Here is a 22,045-nt window from a genome sequence, read left to right on the forward strand (position 1 = left end):
TATTTAGTGTTATTATAATGTAATAGTATGTAATAACAAATATTTAAAACCAAGGTAATTTATGTTACAGACTTTTATTTTTGTTTAAAACCACTTATTTATAAACAGGTATTTATTAAATTCTCACTGAAAACACGGTACCTTGAAGGAAAGATGTAGACATCAGACTTAGTACAGCAAAGGATTCTGGGAAACTGCTGTAGGCAAGCAGGTAAAATGCTGTCTGGCTTTGGTAGAATTGACATTAGCCTGAGGCAGAGTTTCTCAGACTTCAAGTCATCTTTATGAGTTTTTGTCTCCACTTACCATCTGTTCTATTGTTGACTTAATATTTTTCATTACAGTAACAAAGTATAAATAAGAACCTTGCACTTTTTTTTTTGGTATTACTGGAGTTTGAACTCAGGGCCTTGTTCTTGTTAGGCAGGTGCTCTATCACTTGAGCCATGGCCCCAGTCCTTTTTGATTTAGTTATTTTTCTAATAGGGTCTCACTTTTATGACCTGGCCAGACTGACTTCAATCCTTCTGTTTATATTTACCACCTAACTGGGATGACAGGTGTGTGCCACCTTGCCTAGCTTTTACTGGTTGAGATTGGGTCTCACGAACTTGCTGCCCAACTTGGCTTTGAATCATGAGTATACATAAGTATTTCTTAATGTAAATACTTTTATTTACCTTGCCTAAAGTAAAATATATAAAAAAACCTTAGTTTTTATGTGCTAGTTATAGATTATAATCCATAGTGAAATTAAAGTTTGCCCATTATCACCCTCAATCATCTCATTAGCCACCCTTGTAGCATACATTTTATAAGTGATAATTTCAATTAATCACAACCTCTTTACACTGCTAACTGGAATAGCTAAGAAAATAATACCTGAAAAATGCTGGGAAAACAACAGCAAGTTACAGGTACATATATTTTGGGTGATATAGGGATTTGAACTCAGGGTCCTGTGCTTGCTAGGCAGTTGAGCCATACCACCACACACATTATTTCTTGATATTCTAGAATATGAAGCTGTCTTGTTCATCACTATCTTTCAGTGCCTAGAACAGTTTCTGGCTAATGGTAGATTTTTAATTAACTTTGAATGAACACTGAGGAAATTGAAGACATAAAGATTTGTTTATGTCTTATCTTTTTACTCAGCAAATTTCAAAATATGACTTCCTTTCAAGGGTTAATAAGCAGCATCTGCTTGTTCCATGAGAAAGTAAACCAGAGAAGAGTAAATTTAATCACACTTGATTATCTTCGAGCCATCATGGTCACAAGATCCCCTGTTTAATATTCCTTTAATGTTGAGATTTTGTTTCCCAAAGCATGGGACATCTGATTTTAGGTGGTTTATGACTTGACTTCACATAACTCATGGGCATAGCATTAAGTAACACTGGAATGGAATAGTGAGAAATTTGTTCTCATTACAATCCTTTAATTCATTTTGCATCAAGTAAACTTTGTTAGTTTGGGACTAGACAACACTATATAATTATATTTTAGTAGTATTTGGTTTTAAATTAACATCTATGTTTACAGAGGAGTTCATTGCAGTTAACTTGCAGTTACTTAGACTGAATTAAAAATGCCAGGTCTGCTACCTGGTATTGTCTATAATTTGTCTGTAATGGCAGGTTTCTTAGCTTCTCTGCATCTCCTTTCTGAAACATGTTATGACTCTAATGGTGGGACAGAGATCAAAATGCAAAGCACCTATTATAGTGCTAATCACTAGAAGTAGTGGTAAGTACCAGTTATTGTAACTATTTTGGCTAGTGATAATGGCTTTCCCTTATAATAGGGAATCAAATTTATGTTAAAAGTTGAGAAGTAAAAAACATGATCAATGTGGAGACAGAATATCAAATAGATAATCATAGGAGACTATAGATGAAATCATGAAGGTGATGCCAATTTTGGAAAGTGCTATGCTAAGGTACTAGTTACAAGTAAGTTAACCACTTCTTGTAGGGTCATCCAGAAACAGTACCTCCTGAATCACTATTCCATGGAAATATTCCAAAGTTTATTTGGGACCCAGTGACCTTAGTACATAGCCTGGCACACAGTAAGCACTCTGTAAATATTTGTTGAATGCTGAATACATGAACTTAACTGCATAGGCTAACAGAATTTTCTTTATATTTTACTTTTTGAGGAAAATCTTGAGCCTATTTCTAGCCATCCTGTAGCCTGCCTCCTCTCAAAGGGTTAGTGCAGATTTTTCTAGTTATAATCATAATAAAATGGCAACTTTGCCAACTGTACATTAATATTCCGAGCTTATGGATTTTCTTGCAAGCAACAGCAGCAAGAGAACATCTTCAGCGTAGGCTTTCACTAAGAGCTTGTCCTGAAATGTCACTGACACGATTGTTGCCAGTGTCTTAGCTGAGGTCATTTGCAGTAGTAGATGTTGAAGACATGCTCTCTTGGTACTTTTCTGTGAATTCCAAATTCTATTCTCAGGCCAGATAAAACCAACAGATGACTGTTCCCTGGATCTCATTATTTTATTATTTGGCATGTATGCTTTCGTTGAGGCTTTTTTTTTTTTGGTGCCGTTGTTGTTATACCTTTGAATTTTACTAATAGTATTGGAAGTACTATTGAATGTTTTGTAAGAACCCATGCTCAAAAACATGATTTATTTTATGGTGAATTATCTCTTTTGTAAGAACCTATTGTATGCATTCCTTTTTAATTTGAATTAGCATTATTTTATTATAAAATGAATTTTATTTGACCATTTGAATTTCCCTTTTACTTCTAAGCAATAAGAAACATGGCAATAAAATCTATGTCTTTTATAGTAATAAATATTAACCTAGGTTTTTTGTTTCTTTGTTTGTTTTTATTTTATTATTCATTATGTGCATAGAAGGCTTGGGTCATTTCTTCCCCCGCCCCCACCCCCTCCCTTACCACCCACTCCGCCCCCTCCCTCTCCCCCTCACCCCCTCAATACCCAGCAGAAACTATTTTGCCCTTATCTCTAATTTTGTTGAAGAGAGAGTATAAGCAATAATAGGAAGGAACAAGGGTTTTTGCTGGTTGAGATAAGGATAGCTATATAGGGAGTTGACTCACATTAATTTCCTGTGCGTGTGTGTTACCTTCTACCTTTTCTCTAGTTCCTGGTCCCCTTTTCTTATTGGCCTCTGTTGCTTTTAAGGTATCTGCTTTAGTTTCTCTGAGTTAAGGGCAACAAATGCTAGCTAATTTTTTAGGTGTCTTACCTATCCTCACCCCTCCCTTGTGTGCTCTCGCTTTTATCATGTGCTCAAAGTCCAATCCCATTGTTATGTTTGCCCTTGATCTAATGTCTGCATATGAGGGAGAACATAGGATTTTTGGTCTTTTGGGCCAGGCTAACCTCACTCAGAATGATGTTCTCCAATTCCATCCATTTACCAGCGAATGATAACATTTCGTTCTTCTTCATGGCTACATAAAATTTCATTGTGTATAGATACCACATTTTCTTAATCCATTCGTCAGTGGTAGGGCATCTTGGCTGTTTCCATAACTTGGCTATTGTGAATAGTGCTGCAATAAACATGGGTGTGCAGGTGCCTCTGGAGTAACCTATGTCACAGTCTTTTGGGTATATCCCCAAGAGTGGTATTGCTAGATCAAATGGTAGATCAGTGTTTAGCTTTTTAAGTAGCCTCCAAATTTTTTCCAGAGTGCTAACCTAGGTTTTTAAGGAAATATATGCTTCCTGTTGCTATAACTTTCATTTTAAATTTCTATTTTAATAAAAAATTTTATAGTTATCTTTTGCTATAAGCCACTTACTTATAGTTTTGTTAGGAAGTAGGAAGGCAGCTTAGGTAGCTTATTGGATAAAGCATACATTTCAAAGTAGAATATAAGGTGTCTGTGTTGAAATCCGAGCTCTGTTTCTATAATCTGAGGATAGAATTTGGGATTGATAGGAAAGCTACAAGAGAGCATGCCTTCAAGATCTTCTACAAATGGTCTCAGCTAAGATGCTAGCAACAATTGTTGATGGTTTGACATATTGCTTAATCTTTCTGTACCTCATTTTTCTAATCAGCAAAATGGGAATAATAATAGATCTGTTTTATAAGTTTGTTGAGAGGATTAAATCAGTTAAGCTTTAGTATAGCTCCTAGAAAATCATTACTGAAAATAAATGTTACCTATTTTTAAAAGTCAGCAATGTGATATATTAAATAGTATTTAATTACTATGAATAGTAAACTGAAAATGTACCAATGTATAATGCACCAATTTTAATAGGATTGTCATTTACAAAGGCCTGTGCCCTACCATAGGTTAGATAGCAGATATGCAATAAGCAAGGGCATGTTTCATTTACTTTTAATTTATTCAATGTCTACCATGTTTTCCACACATTGCTCTGGGCTCTGGGGATACAGAAATACAATAAAGTCCAAGCCCAGTAGAAATTACCTTCTAAATTTAAGGGGTTACTAAGGAAAGAAGGCTAGCTTTAGGGAGAAATAGAATCCAAACCACAGAGAATTCTAATATATACTAATTCCAAGGGAAGTAAATGAATTTTTATCTTTAAAGCTGACCTAGAACTTCCACTTCCAGCCATGATGGAACAGCCAGAGCCAGAATTGCCCTCCTCACTTAAATAACTAAAAGGCTGAACAAAATATATGAGCTAGGTTTCAGACGGCACAGGACTGTGATCATTGTGAAAAGGGAAACAAACATCTCCAACTTATTATTTAGAAGTAGTTTCTAGATTGTATGTATAGAGTATATAATAAAAAGGACTGCTTGGAGTGATAAAATGCCTCCTTGAGGAAGTGATGTTTATGCTGAGACATGACTCATTAATTCATTCAGTAAATATTTATTGAGAATCTATCGTGTGCATACATCCTTCCAGGCTCTAAGATGGCAGAACTGAGGAAGACAGACTGTAGGTATTTGCTCTTGTGAAGTTTATTTTTTGGCAGACAAGAGGATTTAGGAGTAAAAGAATGTTCCAGTGAAGAGGTTTAATGACCTAGAAATTAGAGACATTCTAATGTATACTGTTAATTAAACATCTAGGTTTTATTTATTTATTTATTTTCTTTTATTTATATGTGCATACAATGTTTGGGTCATTTCTCCCCCCTTCCCCCCTCCCTCTCCCTTACCCCCCCTCCCCTACCCCCTCGCTACCAGGCAGAAACTATTTTGCCCTTATCTCTAATTTTGTTGAAGAGAGAGTATAAGCAATAATAGGAAGGACCAAGGGTTTTTGCTAATTGAGATAAGGATAGCTATACAGGGAGTTGACTTGCATTGCTTTCCTATGCATGTGTGTTACCTTCTAAATTAATTCTTCTCAAACTAAACATCTAGTTTGATTAGAATGGAAATAGAAGGAACTGGTGTTTGAAGAGCAATAATGAGGCTGAAGAATGGTGCACAGATCAGAGTGTGCAGAGGATTACAGGCCATGTTAAGAACCTAGGGGTAATGGGAAGTCACTGATACTCTTTAAATAAGAGAAGCATGAATCAGTTTTACATTATTAAAAGATCACTCTGGTTCCTAGTCAGGAATGAACTGGGATGGACTGGAGGCAAGGTGATTAGTTAGGAAGCTAATGCAGAGGAATGGTTGTAGAGACTGGACTACAGTCTTAGAAGTGGAATGGAAAGAAGTAGATGAGTGAGAGAAACTGGCTAATAGATTACTTAAAGAGGAGAAAGGGAGAGAAGAGAGATAAGTCAATAGTTGACTACTCTGTTTCTGTCTTTAGCAACTGGAAAAATGATCTTTATCAAAGAGATAACTGAAGAAGGATCATACTTGGCAGACAAAATGAGACCAAATTTGAATGTATTACACTTGAGATGCCTTTGAAGTACTCAAGTAAATTTTCAAGATGCTGAATACACAGGTCTAGAGCTCAGCCATCAAGTTATGGGATGGTTTACCATATGGGTGGTAATAGAGGTCATGGATATAGATATGTCATGATATGTCTAACTATACTTGTTTGTTTACTTCTCTGTTCTGTTAAAGTGTTTAACCGCATCTGTATTCTGCCAGAGATGCTTCTAGTCTTTGACTTCCTTTAGAGTACATCTATATCTTCCTAGCTTTTGATATACATAGGGCAGGAATCATCAACATTTTTGATAGAGAAACCAAGAAGCATTTTCCCATTCCAGCTAGTAAATGTTGAAGACATACTTTTTTCTCTTTCACAGGTTTACCATTCCACATTTGAGGCAATGGATGTCTTAGAAATTACAGGAATTATGAAGGACATTTTTCCCTATCATGATGTGGCAAAATAAATATGCATTCTTTTCTTGGAGTAGGCAGCCTGCAATGTAGAACTTTGGGAAATCCCTGAAATAATGAGCTCTATAGTGTAAAGACCCATGTGAATTATTTTTGGGCACAGATTAATTGAGTTTGTCCCTAAATTGGCAGTAATCTTATGGAGCAACATCTATGGCCCTGGTGGACCTCAAGAGAATAGACTTGTAGCTGACAGTTTGTGAGTTAATACTGGGGAACAACTGACACTCCGTGTGTGTATGTGTGTGTGTGTAAGATGCATTTTTTGCAGAATTCAACTCCAACAGGAAACATGAGTTTTACATTATGGTTGTTTGCCTTTCTGTACATGACTTTTGCCTTTAGTCTTTCTCTTGCTGAAGCTGCAATGCTGGTCTACTCTGATGTTTCTTCAGTGCAGCTGGAGGCATGTCTTTTGGCAAGGTTCTATGTTTATTATAATCTCTGTGATGTGCAAAAGTAACTTTCTTCTTTAACTTTCTCTTTAAATACTTAGAATTATGAATGTGGTTTTAATTAAGGATTTCAAATTGAAACATTTCCTTTTCTTAGGACAGTTTTCAGTTAGAATATTTTAGGGTTTTTGAGAAATACCAGATACCCAACCCACAAAATGCAAATATATTTGTGTAAATGTGTGTGTGCATGCATGTGCACTTGTGTACACATGTGTATGTTTGTAAATATATACACACATACATATCATCAGTCACTCCTGTAAGCTGCCATAGTGTGGATCCATAGTGTGGATTTGGGTCATAGTCACAACTAAGTAATTCTGCAACTCATTTCTGCCCCCTTTAAATAACCACAACTGATTTGCAGATTTGGAAAACCTTGCCTATATCATATGATGGGTGTGTTTTCCTTTATGTAAACTCATGCCTGTTATGGATAATTCTTATCCCAAGCCTGGCTTTTCTTCTTACAGGCTCATGACCTTGACATGTCAGTTAGTCTTTGTGAACCTCAGGATGTCCTGCTCTTACCAGGTGCAAAATGAATATGCAGAATTAGATGACTCCATATGTCTGCTTCCTTTTGATTATTAAACATATATAAATGAATATTCTTGTTTTTTACATGGAAATAATGCTGCAGAGATATTACAGTAACCAAGTTGTCTCTAGAAGTTAGCCAGAGATAAGAGGGAGACTTAATTTTCACTATATATCCTTCTATACCATTGGATTTGCCCCCATCTTTAAATATCACTTTAAAAAATAATAAGGAAAAATCAATATGACTATCAGCACCTACCTGGTGAAACTCTCTTGGAGTTTTTCTTTTCAGGTATTCCTGATATTGTCCTCTCGGGCCTAAGTGTAGTCAGTTCTCTGAAGCATCAGTGGGAAGCCTGCCATGTTGACGAAAGATAGTACCCGCTGCTGTTTCTGCCCTACCACGCCATGTGGCTCCTTTGTTGAGAACGGTTTTAGGATCCCTGAGTTCCTTCTTGGAAACAAAGCTTTGTTTGCTCTCAGATTTGGGTTTGCCCTCCTCTTCCTATACTCTCTGGGTCTCAGTACATAGCAGCTGTTCAGTAAGAACACAAGAATGATGAACTCATAGAATTTCCAGGGTTTTCAGGAGGTCTACTCTTGTTGGAAGCCATCAGCTCTGTTTTTAGGAGGCAGGATTCTACACCTTCCCTTGGTGGATACCATCCAGTCAAGTCGTTCTCTGCTGTGCTGGCAATAACATTTCAGTCAATGACATGGATGAAGGTAGAGAATGTGTGTGTGACAGGAAGGTGGAAGGGCTGTACTAAGTGATAAAATCAGAATCCAAAACTATGTGAACAAGCTGCAACTGAATTGAATATAGCAAGATGGGGCCAGGTGTGGTGGTCATGCTTAAAATGTCAGCTATTTGAAAGGCAGAGAGGGGGGAATCAAGGTCTGAGGCCAACTTGAGTGAAAAAGTTTAGTGAGACTCTTAAGCAAGCCGAGTATAGTGGTGGATGTCTATCTCAGCTATGGTAGAAGGCAGAAGTAGAAGAATGGTGGTCCAAGGCTGGGCTGGGGCAAAAGCAAGATCACTTGGGGGCATGACCCAAGTGATAAAAGTAGCAAGTGCAAGGCCCTCAGTTCAATCCCTATATGAAGATAGACTTAAATATACATATAGCCAAATGTTCTGTTCCTTGATGGGAAGAGATGTTTGGGTATCAGTCTATATGAACAGGGTTTTAGATGGCTATGATGGAGCTAACAAACCCATTAATGCTTAGGGTGTTTTAAAATAAGAATACATAGATGATGCAATGATTTCATCAAATCAAGCCATAGATGAACTTTTAATTTCTCTGTCAACATGTTTTAAAGGAAAAAGTTCTAAAAATACACTTATAGGAAAGTAATCAAAATGGAGAAGAACTTTGAATCATTACAATAATGAATATTTCTGATAGTTAGCAATTGTTTACCAGTATTTATGTACCCAAAATGCTATTGGGTGCATATTTTTGCTACTTAGCAGTGGTGGATTAAATTATTTAGCAAATTTCCACACCTCCACTGGCCCATGTCTGTTGGAAAGGTACACTTTTCCAACTTGTTGATATTAAATGTGGTGATGGGACTTTTTTTGGACTCATGGTTTGCAGACTTCACTTCCCTCCTCTTGATTTTGGACTTGTGCACATGACTTTTGACCAGTGTTAAGCCAGCAGATATAATAGGCAAAACAGCCTTTTTTGTGGTGTTTTTGGTTGGGTTTGTCCTTTTGCAGTTCTGCCTTTCATAATGAGATGAACATTCTTTGGGTAACTGCCAGTCTGCAGATGATGGAACATATTTGGAGCAGACTCAGAACCAATCTGCAGCTTTTGGAGTGAATTCCAGTCAGGACCAGCTTAGATCAGTTGAATCTTAGCTGACCTGAACACAAGGGAGCTAGAAACAAATGCTTATTGTTGTACACCATTGAGTTTTTTGGGGGTAATTTGTTATGCAGCACTATTGTGGCTATAATTGATCAGTATAGAAATAGGCAACCTCAAAGTCTCAATGACCTTACAATAAAAATCTTTTCATTCTCCAAAGACTGTGAGTCACTTCTGACCCTACTAGACATGGCTAAGTTTGGCTTCAGACTGCAGATTGGATTCATGTCAGCTTTGTGTGCCTTTTTTATTTTTTGTCTCATTTTCCTTGGTCTAGTGGCTCTCTGTGGCAAATTCTTATAGAAGATCACCAACAGCAAGCAAACTGTGGAAGTATTTTAAAGTCTCTGATAATATTACTTCTGCCAACATCCCGTTGGCTACAGCAAGTCATCTGACTGAATCCAACATCATTGAGACAGAGAAGTATGCTCCACCCACAGTGGTAGCCATTGGGTAGATGTTGGAGAGCATGAAGGTATAATTTTAACACAGGGAGGATATGAAGGGTTTGGATCAATGATTAGCCAATCCAACCCAGAATTGTACACAGATTTTTTTTTCTGAATATTAACAATAGTACTGTGGAATCTATGCCATTACTGTTTATCTGTTAGGGATGGTAGAAACAGATACAGATATGATTAGCATTCAAATAGCATGCAGTCAGAAGGTTGTGGTTGTGGGGTCTGAACTTTCAGAGCATGATCCTAAACACTGACTACCTATTACAATGACTTACCTCCTCCCGAACATGTCCTATGAATGTTATAGCAATCACAACTGTTTTGCTTGGAGAGGAGAAGCCATGTGTTGACCGTCCTCTTACTTCTGAAGGGCTATTATATGGAACAGTGATGAGGTTTGTTTTATGTGTCATAAAACTATAGTACCCTTGGTGTAGAGGTAGTGGGGAAAGAGATCAAAGGCATATAAATTTTGGTACAATTTAAAAAAACATTTAATAGTCAAAATTCAAAGATGGGAATATTTCCAAGCAGATACCTAGGTGACCACTAGGCATGGGTGTTACAGAGAAGATTCCAGCATCATATGGAGAATCAGGTCACCTTCAGAGAGGGCTCAAACTTTAAGAATTCTTTCATCCAAGAAATTCTATAATTCTATGAAAATGTAAGTTGCTTTAAAAGTAGACATTCATTCTTGTTAATAAAAGTTTTTATTAAAGTGGCAATGTAGAGAGTTTTCTGATGTTCATAATGGATAGAAATTTTTTAGAGGTAGTTATTAATTAAGAATCTTACATCATACTCTGAGTCAGCTATGTGCCATTCCACTGTATCTGTGGAGTAGGTAATTTAGACACAGGTTATTTATGGCGGGAAAGTATAAAGACAATTCATTGAACTAGAAGCCACTACCTTATCTCCTTGCCCCATTCTGGAGGTCAATTTCCTCTCATGTAACATGGATAGTGTTAGATAAGATACTCTTTAAGGACTTTCAACCTGCCTCTGACAGCCTGTGATTCTACATAATAAATATAAAGAATGTAACAATTTAAAAAGTAAAAGCAACTTAATGCATCTCAAATTCCTCCTCCTCCTTCTCCTTTTCCTTTTTAAAAATAGCGTTATCTATACACAACCGTCTAGGAGAACAGCAAGCCTGCAAAACAAAATGTGTTTGTGTGTCTTCTAGGTAATACACAGGAAACTTTCCTTCTCTTTTTCTCTTTCTCTAGTCATTCCTCTTCTCCACAGTATTTTGTGATAAACTTTGAATTTTAAAGTTGATAATAAAGACAAAAACTGCAATAAAGGTACCATTTAAAGATTCTACTTAACTGCTTCAAATTAAAAAAAATTTAAAACAGGAAAATATGTTAAAACAGTGTCTGATAGCAAATTCCAAATTCTTATAAAATTCTTGCCCTGTCAAACCCTCTGTGATGTGATAAGTTTTCTTTTGTTGACGAGGTCCTTCTGTGTTGATGCTACATGACCTTTCCCTGTTGCAGTCTTTTACATTTGCTTATAACAAAAGCTGTCAGCTGGAAGCCAGAGCTGTAGTGAGCATGAACAGAGTTTTTAGCTTACTGGCATCAATGTCTGGTTTTTCTGTTTACCAGCGGAATCACTATGAAGCAAATTATAAACTGTTTACAATTCATGTGACCTGCCAGCATTGAAATGATATTTCTTGACAACTTAAAAAATATTTTGCACATAAACTGGAATTTAATTTCTCTTTTTATGTCAAACTTTTCCAAATTTGAAAAATAGCTCATATTAATGTAAGATACTCAGAAATGGATGAGCAGTCAGGTTCAGTTTATTTTTTGCAAGATCTTTTTTTTTTGGCAGTGCTGAGGTTTGAACTCTGGGCCTCCTACTTGCTAAACAGGTGTTCAACCACTAGGAGCCATGCCCCCACCCCTTTTTACTTTTAGTTATTGTTTGGATAGGGTCTTGCGTTTTTGCCAACAACTGGCCTCAGACCACCACAGTCATCCTACCTGTGCCTCCTACACAGTTGTAACTATAAGCATGCTCATCACTCCCAGCATATTTGTTAATATGGAGTTTTGCTAACCTTATTTTCCTCCCAGACCAACTAGAACTGCTATCCTCCAGATTTCTTCCTCCCATATAGTTGGGATTACAGGTGTGAGCCATCATGCCTGGCTAGAAAGGTCTTTTAAAGTGTCAGAAAAGGCACTTGAGGTTTTCATAGGTGCTTCAGGGTCAGGGAGTTTTCTAACTCTTTATTTCTCATAGTAGATACCAGTGTTAGGTTGAAGGTAAATCCATTTGGATCTAAAGACAGAATGGCACAGAAATTGAATTCTCATAATCAAAAAGCATATTCACTTGATCATCCTGCCCAGAGAAACAAAAGCTCAAGCAAATGTGTACACCTGATTCTAGCTGAAATCGAATAGTGAGGAACCCTGTCCTACAAGTTAAATCTGGAGACCACAAATCCATCTATGATATACAAAGCTGTAAAGAGTGTCACTTGTGCTCTAACAATAAGAAATAGCTAGGTAATACAGAAAGTAACAAGTTTAACCCATCAATGAACTGAGATCGTAAGGAAACCATAGAGTCTAAAATCTATGGAAAGACAGGTGCTCCAAGAGGACACAGGCTTACCTGTGGCAGAGCTCAGGAAGATGGGGCTATCATATAAACAGGCAAGATAAATACAGGTAAAAATTTTAACAAATTTCTAAATACTGAATGTGGGCTAGGCATGAGTGCTCTGAGAGCTTCAGACACAAGGAAAGTTCACGCTCAGATGCTAGCTTTTCTCCACTGGGTGCTTACAAGAAAGACTGATGAAGGGGAGACTGAGGAGTCCCCCTTGATTGAAAGAGAGGAACAGCTACCACTTTAGCAAAAACAAAATTCCCAGGTGAATCCCTTTCCCCTAAGCAAGAGAAGCCCTAGCCACTGGGTGGAGAGCAGAAAACTTCATTAGCACAAGGCACAGACCCATTGTGACTGAAAAAATATAAAAGGGGAATTTTCTATCCTTTTAAAGGAAACAAAGTAGTTTCATTTCGTTGGAGGATGTTATAATGAGAGAGGGGACTAAAAACATCAGTTGCCATAGTTGTCTTACCTTAATCACTTTTTGAATGTTTATAGAGAATATTTGCTGAAATTTTAGCAGTGGAGGTGGGCAACAGTGACAAAGAGATATGAGAAAGAAGTCATGGAGAGGTGTTATGAGGTGTTATTGCTTGCATAGGATGAATACTATAGTGTAGACCCCAAATGTCCTGTTACATGTTAATCTACATCTTGGAGTTAAGGCACATTTTTCCTGGTAGTAAAAAATTGAGAATGTTTAACTCAATAATTTTTAAAGTAGAATCCTTAATATTCATATGTATATGTATATCTATATCTATCTATATATTTATCTGTCCCTGTACTGTAACATCTGCCCAGAAGAAAGATATACAGTCAACCTTTTATATCCACAGGTTCTGCATCCATGGATTCAATTAACCAGGGACAGAAATATTTGATTAAAAATTACATCTTTACTGAATATGTACAGAATTTCCCTTTTCGTTATTCCCTAACTAATCTAGTGCAACAAACACCTTAGAATTTACATTGGAACAATGTATCATTTACATGATGTTAGATATTACATGTAATTTATAGATCATTTAAGTATGTGGGAAGACATGCATAGGTTATATGTAAATACTACACCATTTTATACAAGAGATGTGAGCAATTACAGGTTTCTGTACCTTTAGGGAGGTCCTGATAATACTGGGGATTGACTAAAAAATATCAGGAGAGGTGAAGCATATGAGTCTTTCCCTTTTCTCTTTAAGTGCTATAAGAGAAACAGTACCATATTCCATTTCCTGAATGCATGCAATGTGCCAGAAACTGGGTAATATAGCTTGTCATTTCATAGATGAGAAGGATGAGACCCAAAGAAGAGAAATACTCAATGTCTTTAACAAATAACTCATTCACTCAGTACAGTGCACTGTAGGGTAACTGTTGCTTACTGAGTAATCCAGTGACTGACTGAGATTTGCAATTTGCTGCTTCTTGTGATCTGAATGAGCTTGTCCTAGAAACCTAATTGGGGGTGACTGGAGATGCAGAAAGGACAAAAGATAGAAGACAAACATGCAGAAAGCAGGGGTCAGGTGCGCTGGGTGCTGGGATGGAGACACACAACAGCAGCATTTACTTCTTTTCTATTGTTTCCTAATCCTTTACTTCTTTTTGAGTTCCTGTACAAAATCTAAAAACTGCATTAGCATAACTCTTAAAGTCTTGGTCCTTAGACTTGCACTGTCCCATGTTTTCTTTAGCATAGCTTTTTTAAAGCCTGTATATCCTTTGACTCGCACTGTCCCATGTTTCCTCTAGCTTTTCTTTAGCATAGCTTTTTAAAGCCTAAATATATAGTTCTTGATGCAGAAAGCTGGGATGGAGACACACAACCACCGTCATCAGCATCAGCAGCAGCCAACCTCACAAGCAGCCAACAGCCAGAAGTCTCCTCCACCTCCAAAGAGTTTAGTGGCAAGCAAGGAGGTGGAGCAACAGTTCTTGGGGGGTGGGGAGGCGTGACACTGCTACTCTCTGAACGTAAACATCTTAGGAAAAGCAGCTGTGTTGCATTTTGCCCTCACCACCTTCTGAGGCTGGGGCATGCCAACTCAGCCTGCAGATGATTGGGCATAGCTGTGCTTATGTCAAGTTCTCATAGGCTTCTTATAATCTGCTCCCCACAGCTGCTGCCACCCAACAAACATATCAGGAGAATGTTATTATTGTATATAATTAGTCTGGGAAAAGATAAATTCAAAATTTAAATTATTTCTTCTTTTGGATACTCATTCAGTATTAGTTTTGCACTGTCAAAAAGTTGGAAATCTTTTTAAGTTGGAAAACATTAGTTCATTTTGGTAGCTCTCAGTTATATTTTCATGGATGATGTTATTCTTTCATTCCCTCTTTTTAACTCTAGAAAAGCAGTCTTACTCCATTTATTTTCTGATCTTGAAGGACATGGCAGTATTTTGAAGTGCCTCAAGTCTACTGATATATAAATTAATTTGTTACAGGCCTCCCCCTATTATTGTGTAGTAAGAACAATGTAACATGCAGAATCAACTGTCAAGTCTCTGCTACTTATCAAAATACCAGAGCTTATCTCTCCAGTACATTTTGTCTTACCTACCACTTATTGATACCTCTTTTACATGTACAATGTATCAATAACTTAAATTTTACACTATATTTTTCTTTCCTGTGGTTCCTTTTTTCTTTCCTAGAATACATTTATAAAACTATTTTATAACCATGGTAAATCAGTCCTTCCATATACAATATTCTTCTCTCACTCTACATCTACTCTTATAATTGCACCAGCCTAACATAACATTTGCACATCAACGTTAACATTCAACACCTCTTTCTAGATTTAATCCATTTTCTTTGTCAAGTGTTCTCATTAAGTGTCTGTTTTCTTCTAACTCGTCGTTAATTTTATTTCTTTGCCTCCTTAATCTTGTTTCCTAGGGACACAGCAGACTTTCATAGGAAACAAAGCAATTCAGGCTTTCTTAGGTGGAAAGTTCTTACATTTCCTCACAGTTTTTCACTTTGCAAAGCCTACTTCTCATGCATTACTGCATTAAAGTTTCTCAGTAGCCTTGTGAAATTGATATTATAGATGTTATTTTTCTTTCCTAATTTGGAGATGAGGAAACAAAGGCTTGTCTGGGTTCTCAGGCACACAGCTTATTAGTTACAGTCTTGTGCCTCAAACTCAGACTGTCTGACTTCAAATCTGGTGTTCTTTTATATATATTTTCCAGCTATATTCTATGAAAAAGAGTGGGTTCCCTGATTTATGTATCATGTTGTAATGTTGTCCTGTTTCTACCGAGGCAAAAACATCTTTCATGTCTATTTTAGTCACAAGTTTCCACATAAAAATTAGTTCTGAAAACTTTTCCATTTCTGAATCTAGCCTTTAAGCCCTGAGTTAGAACTGAACCTATTTTGCAGAAGTGAAAGTTTTGGAAATACCACAGCTATGGTTTGAATATGGGCAGTGTCCTCCCTAAGATCCATGTTAAAGGCTTGGTCCCCAGGGTGGTGCTATTAGGAGGTTTTGTGAACCTTTGAGAGGTGGGGCCTAGTGGGAGATTTATAGGTCATTAAGGGCATGACCTTGAATGGGATTATGTGACCCTGGCCTGTCCTCTCTCTCTGCTTCCTGGCTCAAGATGCAAGTAGTTTGCTCTACCTTGTGTGCTTCTGCCATGTTTTGCTGCCCTCTCCAGAGGCCCAAAACAATGGGGACACCCAATTTTAGACTGGAACCCCCAGAACAATGAGTCAAAATAACTGTTTTCTCCTTATAAGTTAATTGCTTGGGGTACTTCATTATAGCAATGTCATGTGAATACAAGCACATTCATATACAAAACTATACCCTATACGAGAGGAGCCACAGATATTTTTTGGTACAACTTCTGGTGACTCTTTGGCTCTGGGTTTACCAGAGGCAGTTGGGTGGATCATGGCAGACTTCTTGTTTGGGATAATGGAATCACAGAAAACTATAATGTAAGTGACCTTACTGATGTACTTTTTCATTATATAAATGTAAAAACTTGCAGAATCAAGACTAGATACAGATGTTTCTACTATGAAATCATTTTCATCTTTATCTATAGGCTTTGGGGTAATGTAGGTCAGATAGAGACCAGTGTGGTTTACAGCATCTTAGGAATATTATTAGCCTCGACATTTGGGGAATAAGAAAGATGACATCTAAAAGGCTAACATTGTTTTCACAAATTAAAAATTATATGAATTAAAAATCCCTTTTATAAATTAAAAAGTTATGTGATTAAAAACATCTCTTTGAATATAATAATCCCCTCTAACTTTACCCTTGTTCTACTGTGTATCGACTCACATCCCATAAGTGGTAACTGCATCATTATTATTAGAGAAAAGGGACGCACAACCCCACTGTCATGACCTGCCCTATCAGTTTGGAATGTTCGCCTTTGTAGGCTCTATGTAGTTAATCTTCTTGTGACGTTTTGGGATCTTATGATACACCCACATATGGGAACTGAAAAGAATCCCATTTTCATATGGCATTTCCTTGGCATCAAGAATGACACATACATAAGTCACAAATATAGCAAAATTATATATAAATCCTACATATCAACTAAATCAAAATCTCTGAAAATGTGTGCAGTGGAACACTCACTCCATGAAATTCTCCACAGAGAAAGAGGTTCTATGATCAAGAAAAATTATACTTGCTCTAAATTATATTCTCCTCTTGGAAACTTCCAATGCTAGTTTATATATTAAAGGTTCTGAGAAGTCTTGTAGTAATAAATTTTAACTTTTTCTTTATTCTGTCTTTCTCAACATATTTTGGCCACTGAAGTTACATTTAATGATAAGAAAAGTTATTATTTTTCCTACACACTACCTTAGTATTCTGCAAAACTGGGATACCAAGGATTACGTTAGGGAGGATAGTGAACTAAGAGGAAGGTAAAGACAAATGTCTCTAAGACACCATGGGCACTAGTCAATGATGAGGTGGTTAAATAATGAACCCCAAACATATACACACTCTAAGAATCCCCAGATCCTGTGGCTGTGAACTAATACGGCAAAAGGGAATTTGCAGATAAGCTAAGGACCCTGAGATGAGAAGACTATCCTGCGTAAACCCTAAATGTAATCACAGTGACCTTCAAAGAAGGTGGCAGAGGGGAATTTGACACATAAGAGGAAGTAAGAAATGTGACATTTTGAGGAAGGGATCATGAACCCAGAAATGAAGGTGATCTCTAGAAGCTAGAAAAGGCAATGAAATGAGGTATCCTCAGAGACTCCAAAAGGAGCCAGCTATACTGACATCTTGATTTTATCCCAGTGAAATTGATTTCAGCTTCTGACCTTCAGAACTGTTAGATAACATAGTCATGTTGTTATAAGCCTCCAGGTTTGTGATAATTTGCTATAACAATAATAAGAACATAATACAACTGAGAAGGAGAATGTTAGGCAGGGAAATATTAACCAAGGGTACTTTGGGTCTAAATACCATGATTTTCATAATGTGCCTGATATGCCTCACCTCAAGTATCCATTCTCTCTTACCTCTTTATGGAATTTCTCATAACACTTGACTTTTTGACTAGTGATCTTTCCTTCACTTTGGATGGTGAATGGAAAGCATTTGTATGCAATTACCAATGTTAACATAGAAAAGTAATTTTATAAAGATATTTTAAGACTCATTTGAGACCTCACTCCCCCTTTTACAAGAAGTCCTCAAATCCATATTAATGATAGATATTTTCTGTGTACTAACACATAATATTCTTCTTATGTAGATTTACTAGTGAATTTTGAATATATATATATTACTGCAAGCATATTACTTTCCAAGAACCTTTTTATTCTTATACATTTTCTTAATCAACAGAACTTAAAGGTGTGATGCCAAAGACACATGCTCATGCACACACACACACATGTTATTAAGCATTTTTTATTCAACGTTAACAAAGGCTGCCTGAATCTGCCATTTACTAGTTGTGTATTTCTCCAAGTCTCAGATAGCTCATCTGTAAAATAAGATTAATAATTCCTACCCCATGCATTTTTGAGGGGTTAAATGCACAATGTTTACCATGGAGCCCATACTGTCATTCTCTAACATATCAGTAATTGTTTTTAATCATATAGCCAGTCTTCAATACGCACCCTCTAGAGCTCATATCTCTATTTGTTGACATCCAACTTACTGAGAACCATGTGCTCTTGCAGTTATCTCATGGTTGTACACTAAGAATAGTCTGCCATGTCACCTTAGCCACTGGAAAAAGAGGTATTTCTCGTGTATATATTATAAAAAGATACTTCTCCTTCAGGTAATCTTTCTTATAAAACTTTGACCTTCTGCTTTTTAACAATATTTTAAAATGTGAGACAAATAACAAATATAATGAACAGTGTGTTACAAATGTGTTCCTTTTGTGCATTTCAAATTAAAATTCCACTTAAACATTAATTCAATTTATATAGAATTCCAATTAAAACAAGGTGAAGTCTGCCAGATCCTTTAGCCTTCTGAAATACTTCCTAGACATGACTCCTTTTTGGCTTGTTTTTTAGAAATAAAAGCCAATTAGAAATTAAAAAGCAATTGACCTTCCTGTCAATGACAATTCAAAATATGGAATCTGTTTTTTTAGAGGAAAAAAACAAATATGATCCTGAAAGCCCAATGACCCACCATAAAGCTATAGAAAAGAAATAATTCTTATCGGATGTCACACTTTTGTTCTGAAGACTTAAGGCAAAATGAACATTATTACATTGCTTTCAATTTTCTTTTGATTATTTTCATCAGAAGAACACATACACAACAAACCCTTTTTACTTAACACTGTCTATGAATGTTTTCATACTGAACAAGCCTTCCTAAAATAAGAAATATTAAACCACATTGCCATGCATATTAGCAAATTGTTTATCTGCTTCTTAAATTGTATATTCCTTTACTGAGATTACTGTATCAAGATCATCAGTTTGTCCACATTTTTCTTTTCAATAAACAGTTTTATTGATGTCCATTAATTGGCATAAACTCTAGTGTCTAAAGTGTCCAATTTAGTAACCTTAGACACTTGCATACATTCATAGAATCATTACCATAATCAGGATAGGGAATATTTCCATTGCCCCCCAAAATTTCAGTATGCTCCTTTGTAACTATTCTATTTGTTCAATAGACTTTTCATTTTCTACTGCTTGGCCACTGGCATTTTTGTGAAAATCAGTTTTCTATATATGTGTGGGTTTATTTCTGTTCAATTGTGCAAGTGCCGATACCTTACTAAAATGATTCTGTGTGTTGTCCAATTAGCTGTTAATCCATCCAGTTTATTTTTCATCTCATTTTGAATTTTAGCTCTTGAAATTCTATTTGAGTCTTTAAAAATATATCTTTCTTATCTCTACTTAACTTTTTGAATACATGGAATATAATTATAGCAACTATTTTGATCTCTGTCTTTACTAATTTCAACATTACTGTCAGTTCTATGTTGTTTTAGATTAATCATTATTTTTCTTATTACAGGTCATGTTTTCCTGCCTCTCTGCACACTCATGCATTGTTTTGAGCTTTATGGTTAAGATTAATGCTCAGCAGAATACTAATATTTTCCTTCACTGAGCTCTTGACCTCTCTGCGTCTTCTCTAATGCCCTTTGAATTGTGAGTTTTCCCATTGTGGCTGGTATAAATAAATATTATTTTCAGTTTTAGAGAGCATAAGGCACGTTTGGATAGTTTGTTCCATGACCTCAGGTAGTTTCTTAAAACCCATGTGTTAATCTGTACTCTGCTGAATATTTGAGCACTTTCTGAAGATAACCAGGGTTATGTGTCTGTGTAGCCCTTTCCTCCCTGGTACTCTTCAGGGTCCTGCATTTTCCCAGAGTCTCAGGTCCACCTCAGATTGAGGAGTCTATCAGGCTCCCTCTCAATTCTTCCCTGTGCCATGACATCTAAACTCTCTTAAGGCAAAATTCTAAGAAATTATAGTGCTCACTTTATTTTGTTCTCATCTTTTAGAGTTCACTGTCCTTTGTTGCCTAACGTGCAGTGTTTTGAAAACCATTATTTCATTTAGTGAATCTGGTCCTTGTTACTCCACCTTGGCTAGAAACAGAACTCTCCCAAGTTTTCTTTGGATATATTTGGTTACTTAGAAATTTGCAAATATCTTAGCCACCTAAAATATCCCCTATTTTTTTATATTCTTCTGTGGCCACTTAGATTAAATTAATTCTGGCTGAGATGAAAAGGCTCTCAACTTCAAGTCTTCATTCTTCTCCTACTTAGAGATATAATTGTTGGACTTACTAATCTTTTTTAGTGCTCATGTTTTAAGCATCCTTCTCTCGTGACAAAATCAGTAAAAAACTGAACCAAAAAAATTGACAGAATTATTTATAGTTACTGCCTGCTTAAAGAAATTATTTAAGAATAAAACCTGCTCTTACATAGCCTCTACAGTCTTAAAGAAGGAAATGATCTGAGAACCATATTTCTTTGAATTCTTTGGACTACTAGGAAATGAATATTTCAAAATATTTTAAAATGTTAAGTTAAATAATTCACATTTGATTAATAGTGCTGAAAATTATTTTATTGCCAAGCCAGTGAAGACTTTCCAGGTTTAATCAGATAACGGATGTCAGAGAAAGAAAACCCGGCCATACATGTAGCAGATTCTCCTAATGAAGACTGCATGATTTCATGCTGTCATTCTTTCAGGGCAACTTGTTTGTGATTACCTTATTGGCTGGCATGGGAAATGTGTCATTATAGTGTTTCTGTACAATCACTGTGTGGGCTTGGTGGGTCTGACAAGCTCAGTAAGTTTGTTTGACCTCTGGATTAGTCAGCTTCACATCACCACACCAAAATACCTGAAGAGAAAAACTTTATTTAGCTCATGGTTCTATGAGCTCATGATTTTATTTAGCTGAATAAATAATGATAATAGTCCACGATCTATTGCTTTGGGCTTCTGGAGAGGGTTTCTGATGGCAATGTTAGAGAGTACATGCTAAAAAAAAAAAACTGAGCCAGGGAGCAGCAAAAAAGATTGAGACAGAGTCCTATAATCTCTTTCCAGCACATGATCCCAGTGACCTAAGGACCTCTCACAAGGCTCTGTGTTCTAAAATTGCACAGAACCTTGCAAGGGCACCACCCTCGAGACCAATGCATTACCACACAGACCTTTGGGGGACACTCATCAACCAAACCATAGCAGATTCTCTTAGCTTCTGTGTCCTCCTATAAAATGGAAAAATAATGGCTATTATAGTGTAAAGATTAAATAAGATAATGAAAGTTCTTTAGTCCATGAGTTCTTAATAAAAGCCATATATAGCCCTCAAGATGGTGAAAAAATGGTTCTTGGAGGAATATATATGAGAAAAACTTAGATATTATAATACTTGTGCTCCTCAAAGGGGCAATGGTATAAACAGTATAAACAGTTCATTAGTTTGGTTGATCTAGTAAAATCCAAGCCTCATTTTCTGTATAAGATTAATTTTATAAATCAGTGGTTCCAGACATGTAGACCACAGGTTGCTGGGACCCTCAGAATCAGAAGAGATCTTTGAATCCACTTACACATAAATCATTACCTATAGGCTAGAAAAGTTTTGTTTTTCATAGAATGTATAGCATGTGCTAATATTTATGTACATATCTTATGTACAACTCTCAAGTATATATTGTC

At 36.4% G+C, this 22,045-nt stretch overlaps 1 protein-coding gene across 1 annotated transcript in view; it reads left to right on the forward strand.

Moving 5' to 3' along the window:
- Window positions 1-22,045, forward strand: part of Hpse2 (heparanase 2 (inactive)) — a 663,188-nt gene that overhangs the window by 305,679 nt on the left and 335,464 nt on the right. The gene's annotated exons all lie outside the window — the stretch shown is intronic.

Source organism: Castor canadensis, chromosome 7 (assembly GCF_047511655.1).
Source record: "Castor canadensis chromosome 7, mCasCan1.hap1v2, whole genome shotgun sequence".
Lineage (NCBI taxonomy): Eukaryota > Metazoa > Chordata > Mammalia > Rodentia > Castoridae > Castor > Castor canadensis.